Source organism: Myotis brandtii, unplaced genomic scaffold (genome assembly GCF_000412655.1).
Source record: "Myotis brandtii unplaced genomic scaffold, ASM41265v1 scaffold449, whole genome shotgun sequence".
NCBI classification, from domain to species: domain Eukaryota; kingdom Metazoa; phylum Chordata; class Mammalia; order Chiroptera; family Vespertilionidae; genus Myotis; species Myotis brandtii.
Window position 1 is genome coordinate 1,083,209 of NW_005367171.1, and position 9,158 is coordinate 1,092,366.

Genomic DNA, 9,158 nt, shown 5'->3' on the forward strand with positions numbered 1-9,158 from the left:
CAGACAGCCTTGCCTGCTGCCGCCTGCCTTCAGTATGCAAATTAGCCGCCATCTTGTTGCTTCAGGGTGGGGGTCCCCACTGGGGTGCCTGGCCAGTCTGGGTGAGGGGCTGAGGGCTGTTTACAGGCTGGCGGGAGACTGAAGCTCCAAACCTCTCTTTTTTTTCTTTTTTTTAAATTCTGGCATTTATTTACCTTCTATGCCTGTCACTGGAGCTGAGAGCCAGCTTTCTCTCTGAGGAGGCTCAGCTGCTGAAAGCAGGTTTCTGGCCTTTGTTTACCTTCTGTATTCGAAACTTTGTTGCTACTCCAGCTCTGAGATTCCGGCTGACAGAAAGGAGGTTTCTGGGGTTTTGTTTAGCTTCTATATTTGTTACAATGTTTCAAACTGCAGGCTCAGAGGCCGGCAGTGGCAGGCGGGGAATGTTGGAGTCCTCCATCACTGAAGCAAGCAAGCCTCCTGTTAGCTTTAAGCTGCCTGGCTGCCGGCCGCCATCTTGGCTGGCAGTTAATTTGCATATCGCCCTGATAAGCCAATGGGAAGGGTAGCAGAGGTATGGCTAATTATCATGTTTCTCTTTTATTAGATAGGATATTTTATACTAGCATTTATTAGTGTTTTGTTTTAAGGGTGCTGAAACATTAAAATTTTAAATGTTAGAAAATTGTCCATTATAGTTTTATTATTTCATATCATTTTTGTGAAGAGCAGCCCAAAACCACTATTACATTAAAAAAGTGACAAATTTCTCTTTCATTCACTCTTATTGTTTCACTCCCCAATATTTGGGAAGCACTTAGATCATATTCAATGATAAGCACAATGGACATAGTGGTTGTATTCAGAAGGCTTACAGTTCAGTAGGTGAAATAGATTCCACTCAAATAATAAAACAAGCAAAGAAGTAAATACTAGGAAGGATAAAATAGTTCTGTAAGATATTCTGTTGGGGGCAGTTAAGATAGACAAGTAACAGTAAACCTTTGGAAACAAATTCAAGATGAGTAATTTGAGTATGATAAGGATTTACCTGGTGAAGTAAGAAGAAAAGAGCATATCCTTGGAATTACCTTCGTCATTTTGACTGGAATTTGCCATTAACAGTGAAGAATAAAAAGAGTAAAAAATAAATAAATAAAACTAAATAATCTATATATATAAAAGCCTAAGCAACTGAACGACCGAAATCCCAAACGACCGGATGACTGGTCAGATGAGGACAGATGCTCAACACACAGGATCGGGCTCCCTCCTGTCTGGATTGGGTCTGTGGGGATCGGGCCTGCAGGGATCAGGCCTGCGGGGATTGGGCTCCCTCCTATCTGGATCGGGCCTATGGGGATGGGGCTGAAACTGGTTATCCAACTTCCCCTGAGGGGTCCTGGATTGCAAGAGGGTGCAGGCCAGGCCTAGGGACCACACTGGTGCACGAATCTGAACACCGAGCTTCTAGTTAATATATACTTCTTTTAATGCCCAGTTTAATAGACACACACATGCCAGAACAATAAGATTATGAATATGGATATTAATTTTTACTTTATGCACTTGTATTTTTTATTTTAAATTACAATAATGTTAATCTGTATTAAACATGTACTTTTCTATATGTCATTGTAAGTATGATTAGTCAGGTATGACATTATTATTTATATTTAGTTATTATGGAAACTTGGACAACATTATGAATTTGAACATAGGTATTTTTCCTATTTTTTAGATAAAGTTTTAATTCACTGAAATTAACTGGGCTAAAATCCATTTATTTTTCATGTGAAGCATGAATCATCTAGTAATGTAAATTTCAAAACTGACTTGACAAGCTTTTCTACACAGAATAAAAGTGATAAAAATGAAACACCAAATATCATTTCTTGCCTTTAAACAGACATAGATGAAATCATAAGATTTTACACCTGAAAGAGACCAGAAATCTTCACATTTTACAAATGAGTGGTCATTCCATTTTTAAAAATCTTGTTTTTCCTGTTCATTCTCATTCTCTTGTGAACCTTAGTCTTCATCAAAGGAGTAATGAATGATGTGGAAGAAACTCATGTATATCTTTTATTTTAAAGAAACATATTATTATTGCTATAACAATAAAAATATTCTAAAAACTTTGATAGAAAGAATGTTCCAATGTCACCCTCTCATTTAAACAGTCGACCCTGGAACAACAGTGGTTTGAATTGCATGGGTCCACTTACAGGCAGATTTTAAAAAATAAATACCTGTAATGCTGTGGATCAGTGGTTATGAGTCATGGATGAGAAGGGCTGACTGCACAGATCTAGTCACTGTGGATTTTGGTAGTCATGAAGTTTCTGGAACCAATCTCCAATGCACACCAAGGGACAACTAAGTTTTGAGGGTGTCAAAATGTATATGCATATTTTCAACTGCATAGAGATCAGTTCCCCTAACTCCCACATTTTTCTAGGGTCAACTGCAATTTCAATTTTCCTTTTAGCCAAGCGAATGGGAGAAGGGGAAATGGAATCTGAAGGTCATTTTTTCAAAAGTTCATTTTTTTCTTATCAGAAGATGAAATTTAGCAATTGAAGCCAAACATTGATCCAGATGTGTGGAATAAATAAGTACTGCTCTATCAAAGAGCAGCAAGAATCATCTTACTGAGGTATTTAGTTAATATATTTATTTATTTTACAGCTGTATCCTCACTTCAAATAAGTTTAACAATATTTCTTCAATAAAATCTAAATTCTACCATTGTCTTTATCAATTATTTTCTCGCCTTACCTAATTATTCTCCTTTCTTACTAGTAACTGATTGCCCACAGCCCAGAAATGCTGACTTGAGTATGCCAAAAAAACAAAAACACATACACACATGGAGATAATAATTTCCTTAATGCCTTCATTTTAGAGAGAGGAAGGAAAAGAGATAGAGGGATCAATGTGAGAGAGAAACATTGATCAGCTGCCTCCAGCACACACCCCAACTGGGGATCAAGCCCAAAACCTGGGCATGTGCCTTGACCAGAATCGAACCAGTGACCTTTAGGTGCACAGGATGACCCTCAACCAGCTGAGCCTCACTGATCAGGGCTACTTCTTTTTTAAAAATAATAATTTATTTAACTTAATGAAACTTATGGCATTTTACAAAAAACAGTCTAAGTGCCGTTAATACTAATTGCTTGAAGCTTTAGTGACATCATCTGCACTTAACATATGTATACAAGGAACATGTTGTAGCATCCTATTTTTTTTCTGTTTCTTTTACCTACCAAGCATTTATTCTAATATTTATTCCCCAAAATCTCCAGTTTTGTTCAGACAACTGCTCTTCATGAATTGGCCATGAGGTATAGAGAATGCCTACATTATCTCATTGATCTAAAGGCAATCTCATGCCCCTTGCCAACTCTTGGTTCACAAAAAAGCATGTGGTCCAATTCTCACCAATGAGATATTTGAGAAAAAAATATTGCTAAGGCATACAGGATATTTAGAATTCTTTTTAATACTAAATGTGTAACAAGTGATGGGAGTCTTTTCTTTTTCTGGGCATTATCATATAATAAAATGCTGAAGTCATCTTGCTACCAGCTTGAAGAGGAAAGCAGGTCTGAGAGACTGAAAAACACACACACATATTTTACATTATAACTGAATTTCTTAATTAGAAAACCTATATCCCAACTTATCTTTGGATTTCTATTATGTGAGATAATACATTTCCCTGTTGTTTAAACAGGTTTCAATAAAGTTTTCATTTTTTGGCAAGATTATCCCAAGTGATACAAATGGGATAATTATTATTTAGCTGAGAGTTAAAGAATTTTCCTTAAACATATTTTTTTCATATTTATTTGGCCTTCTTAAGCAAATAATTCCATTATATGAATAAATAAATTTGCATTAATATTGCCTACATAAGTGTATGGTGATCTTAAGACAAAACTAGTGTAGGACTGTATCAATTTCATTGCACTGATTCATTTGCCCATGCTCTTGGTGTAGGCAAAAACCTTAACCTTAGGTTGTTTCCAAATCTTACCTATTGTAAATTGTGCTGCTATGAACATAGGGATGCATATATCCTTTCTGACTGGTGTTTCTGGTTTCTTGGGATATAGTCCTAGAAGTGGGATTACTGGGTCAAATGGGAGTTCCATTTTTAACTTTTTGAGGAAACTCCATACTGTCTTCTACAGTGGCTGCACCATGTGCAATGCAATCTTATAATTCCTATTCTCTTGTACTCTATTTGATTTATTAAATTAATTTTACAACATACAGTTTGAAAACATGCTTACAGGTGATTTTCTTGGCACTTTTAAACACAACAAATTGGTTATTCAAAGCTTTACTGTATTATATGGAGAGCAAACATTTATTGTAGAGTTTGTTTCAAACAGTGTCTTGGTGATATATTAAGTAGAAACATATGGATTGAATTTTCCATAAGTTAGTATTTAATGAAAATGATTAGAGAACATTATTTTTACCAAAAAAGGATACTCCCCAAGTCTCTGAAAATATTCCCAACTTTTTATTTCTGATCTCAGTCAATTCACTATTAAAATTTAAAGCAGAGTTCTAAATAGCTAAAATCAAGGTCAGAGATGTGTATAAAAAAATCTTTGCAAGTTGCACCATATAAAGTAAACAAACTTATGATAACCCTCTGACTCATAAGTTTGGAATGCAGCTTTTTGGAAATGTTTGTATAAAAAGAAAGACTAATTGTTTTAACTTTTAAATCTTAAAGAACATGCCTTATTTCTCTTGGGACACATTCCAGTGGAACAATAGCTGGAGATAATATATTGCTCTCAGGATATCCTCCCAGGGCAGATTGGCATTTTGCAGTTCATAACCCATACACCACAGTAAGAACCAGACGATAGCCACCCTTATAATTGCCAAAAGGCATGATTTTCTCTTTTTATTACTATAATTTTAAAATATTTAGTTAAAAAATTCTTCTACTTCTTTCTTATTTTTAAAACTGTGTTTGAAATCACTTACCCTAGGTTTCTTAAGATAAAAAAAAACTTAATATTTTTAGTAATTAATTAAAATAGATCAGCATTTCACTTATTAAATTATTAAATCATTAGGCTTTAAATTTCTAAGTACTTATAATATGATACATAATGTTCCCATGCAGAATGCAGAATGTAGAGCAAGATAGACACCATGTCTACCCTGTCTATATGTTCTTCTTTAGAAAGACGGAAAATAACCACAAATATGCCTAGGGCTATAATGTAGGAAATACAAAGTGCAATATAATTATAGAGCAGGAGCATCAAGCTAGTTTAAAAGTGCCAAGAAAATCACCTGTAAGCATGTTTTCAAACTGTATGTTGTAAAATTAATTTAATAAATCAAATAGAGTACAAGAGAATAGGAATTATAAGATTGCATTGCACATGGTGCAGCCACTGTAGAAGACAGTATGGAGTTTCCTCAAAAAGTTAAAAATGGAACTCCCATTTGACCCAGTAATCCCACTTCTAGGACTATATCCCAAGAAACCAGAAACACCAGTCAGAAAGGATATATGCATCTCTATGTTCATAGCAGCACAATTTACAATAGGTAAGATTTGGAAACAACCTAAGTGCCCATCAGCAGATGAGTAGATTAAAAACTGTGTTATATCTACACAATGGAATACTACACTGCTATAAAAAAGAAGGAACTTTTACTATTTGCAACAGCATGGATGGAACTGGAGAGCATTATGCTAAGCGAAATAAGCCAGTTGGAGAAAGATAAATATCACATGATCTCACTCATATGTGGTATATTATAATGATCATAAACTGATGAACAAAAATAGATCCAGAGGGGGGATAAGGACACATTTGTAATACCTTAACTAATAAAGAATTTAAAAAAATAGATCCAGAGACAAATGACAGGGGTGGTGTAGGGGGGTGAAGTTAGAGATCAACCAAAGGACTTGTATGCATGCATATTAGCATAACTAATGGACACAGACACTGTGGCGGTGTGGGCTTGTCCTCAGGGGTGGGAGTGGTGGGGGGGTGTCAATCGGGAAAAAGAATACATATGTAAAAATTTAGATGATTAAAAAAAAGAAATACCAGAAATAAAAATAAAGATTTCATTGGACATAAAATGTATGAGTAATGTTTCATGAAACACTAAAGGCCCGGTGCATGAAAATTCATGCACTGGACGGCGGGGTCACTCAGCTCAGCCTGCCCCCTCTCACAGTCCAGGAGCCCTCAGGGGCAGGAGGTGACGCAGCGATCAGGGGAGGGCGACGCCCCATCACACCTCTGCTGCTGCCACTGCCGGTAGAGCAAGCCTTGGCCGGCCCTGGTTACCTGAGCCTCGGGCAGCCCAGCCACCATCCAAGGCTTGCCTGCACCTCGGGCTGGGGATCTGAGGGGACTGGGGGACCCTAGAGGGAGGCACGCGGCAAGGCCAGGCTGAGGGGACTGGGCACCGCCATCTTGTGGCTGTGGGTGCCCTCATCTTTGAGGGCAGGGCAGTCAATTAGCATATTCCCTCCTTATTGGCTGTGGGTGTCGCCATCTTTTTGACGGTGTGAGGGTCAATTAGCACACTCCCTCTTTATTAGATAGGATTTCTTCAACCCCACCAGCTTAATGGATGAATGAAGATAAGGTAATAAAAAATGAGGAATTACAATTTTCCTGGAAGGATAAGAAATTTTTGGCAGAGAAAAACCTGTGAAAGTGCCCAGAGTCATGAAAGTTTGTGTAATTCCAGAAGCTGAAAGTTCACAAAAGCTGGGAGAGGTGGTGGGATCATAGGTATGTGAAAGAAGTAGAATTAGGGGTTGGTGGCTGAATGAAACACCAGGGATGAGACTGAAGTCAGGGTAGAAAACAGACAACAGTATGGTGATCGCCAGAGGTAATGGGGTGTAGGGGCTGGGTGAAATGGGCATGGGGGGAGGCATGGGGACATATATAGTAGTGTCAGCAACAACAACAAAAATCTTATAAGCCATGCCATAAAGTTGGGTATTATTTTAAGAGCAATACTTAGCTGCTAAATGGTTTTAAGCTGGAGGATATGATCATGATTGCATGTTGGAGGATAGTTCTGATTATGTTTTACAAATAGGAGAGAGGAAAATCAATATTGGAGGCAGATGGCTATTGTAAATTCAGATGGTCTAGCCAGGCAGAGTGATTTGGAGGCTATAGAGAAGCGGAAGGAAAAGCAGGAAGACTGGTGGCTGTGGAAGGAAAGGAAATGTAGTTGCCTGGAATGCCTGTCAAATTGCAGGCAGGAGCAATCAGATATGTGGTGCTAATGCTGAGACGATAAACAATGGCAAAGAAACATGTTTGGTGGATAAGGAGGGAAAAAAATTTCAGTTTGGGACATATTGATTGTAAAATCTGCTCATCCTCAAACCATTTACATTAAAGAAACTTCAAAAGGGGTTTGCTAAAGGTCAATTCATGATAAGACAGATGCAGTTCTCTGGAAATTTTCTAAGTCAGGAGCTAAATTTTCCAATTTCTATGCATTTCAACATAGAAATGCCACCCTGGCTTTCTTATTATAGTTCAAATAATATTAAGTGATGCCTCAATGTACCAGTCTTTGAACTTTTTTTTTATTTTCAAACAAAATGCATTTTTTAATAAAAGTATTAAAATCAGTAACCACTATGTTTAAAACAGCTTCACAAAAACAATCTTTTTATATGACATATCCGATGGCCCAATACATGGCAGTATTAAAGTTTTTTGTGTTTGTTTTTTTTTAATTTGGGTACCTGAAATGAAGATCATATAGTGTTTATGCTGATTCATGTGCTTTAAAAAAAGAAACTTACTTGTATAGAAATATAAAATCTTCATTTAAAAAAATAAATGGAGTTATATTTACACACATGAGAAGTCTTGTGAATATGAGCATTTTTTAAAACCACCAAACTTATATTTGTACCACACTATTGAGACAAAGAAGGTTTCTATCCTAACAATTAGAGCTTTTTGCTGGTTGAGCACTCACAACATAGCAGAATTACACAGCACAACCAGAGATTCTGCCCCACCTCTAGCAATTTGCTGGGAAGTGTTCATGGGATTTATTGTTAAATCAATTCCCTTTCTTCAATTTTGGGCTATGTATACATACTGTTTGATACCAGTTATTTATGTCAAAAATACGACTCAATTCAATAATATATACAAACCAATTGTCAGATAACTACCATGAGCAAGTCCTTTATACCATGTTTTCTCCTTTATTAGAGTTTATGTTACTCTTGGGAGAATAAAGTTCTCTTTGAGAAGGCGGATGGCCCAAGGAAAATGTTCCTGTGAGTCACTCTCATTCCTCCTTAAAGATAAAATTGGGTTAAAACAAAAACAAAAATTGGATTAAAACCTGTGGAATGTGAAATAAAATAATTTGAAACGGGCATAGAATTTAGGGGGTATGAGTGAGTTGGCATGCATCCTAGGCCCTGCTTGCATGTATGTCTATGCAGTTTGTACACTGTCTGTAGGAACTGCAATGTAGTTCCAGTGTCTGAGTTTTCATATGTGTTGAGTTCTTTTCTTCTCTTAAAAAGCATGCTTCTTGAAAATTAAAAGCTTTGCCTTTCAACACTACTGTTGCTGCTAGCCTTTTCTTCTTATTTTGAGGGGTCAATGAATCAACTCTCCTGTCATTCTCTAGCTCCAGCAACAAAAGTGTCTGAGTATATATGGGAGGAAACCTTAAAGATAACCTGGAAAATGGTTCTCAGTTTCATCCTGTCACATGAGCAAGGCCACAGTGGACACCACCAGCATTTGTGGGAAATATAGGGGAAATGAATTGTCACTGTTTATCAGAAACTGAACAATGCCAATGGCCTCTTGCCCAGTGATTTTATTTCTCTAAATTGTCTTTCAAGTTTTCATAAGTAGAAAAGTTTATTGTAGCATCATTTATAATTTTAAAAATTTACTTTAGCACACTGTCCAAAATAAAGACCAAAATAAATTATAGCAGAGTTTCTTTATAGTAACTATAATGATATAAAAAAGTTTTATGTTTACAAAAGCAATATTTTGGGGTTTACAAAAAGTTTATATTGACATGCAAATACTTATATCACAAAGCAAAAAAAAAGCAAGATTTATCATTGGAAATAGATTTTCCTGCATAAATAA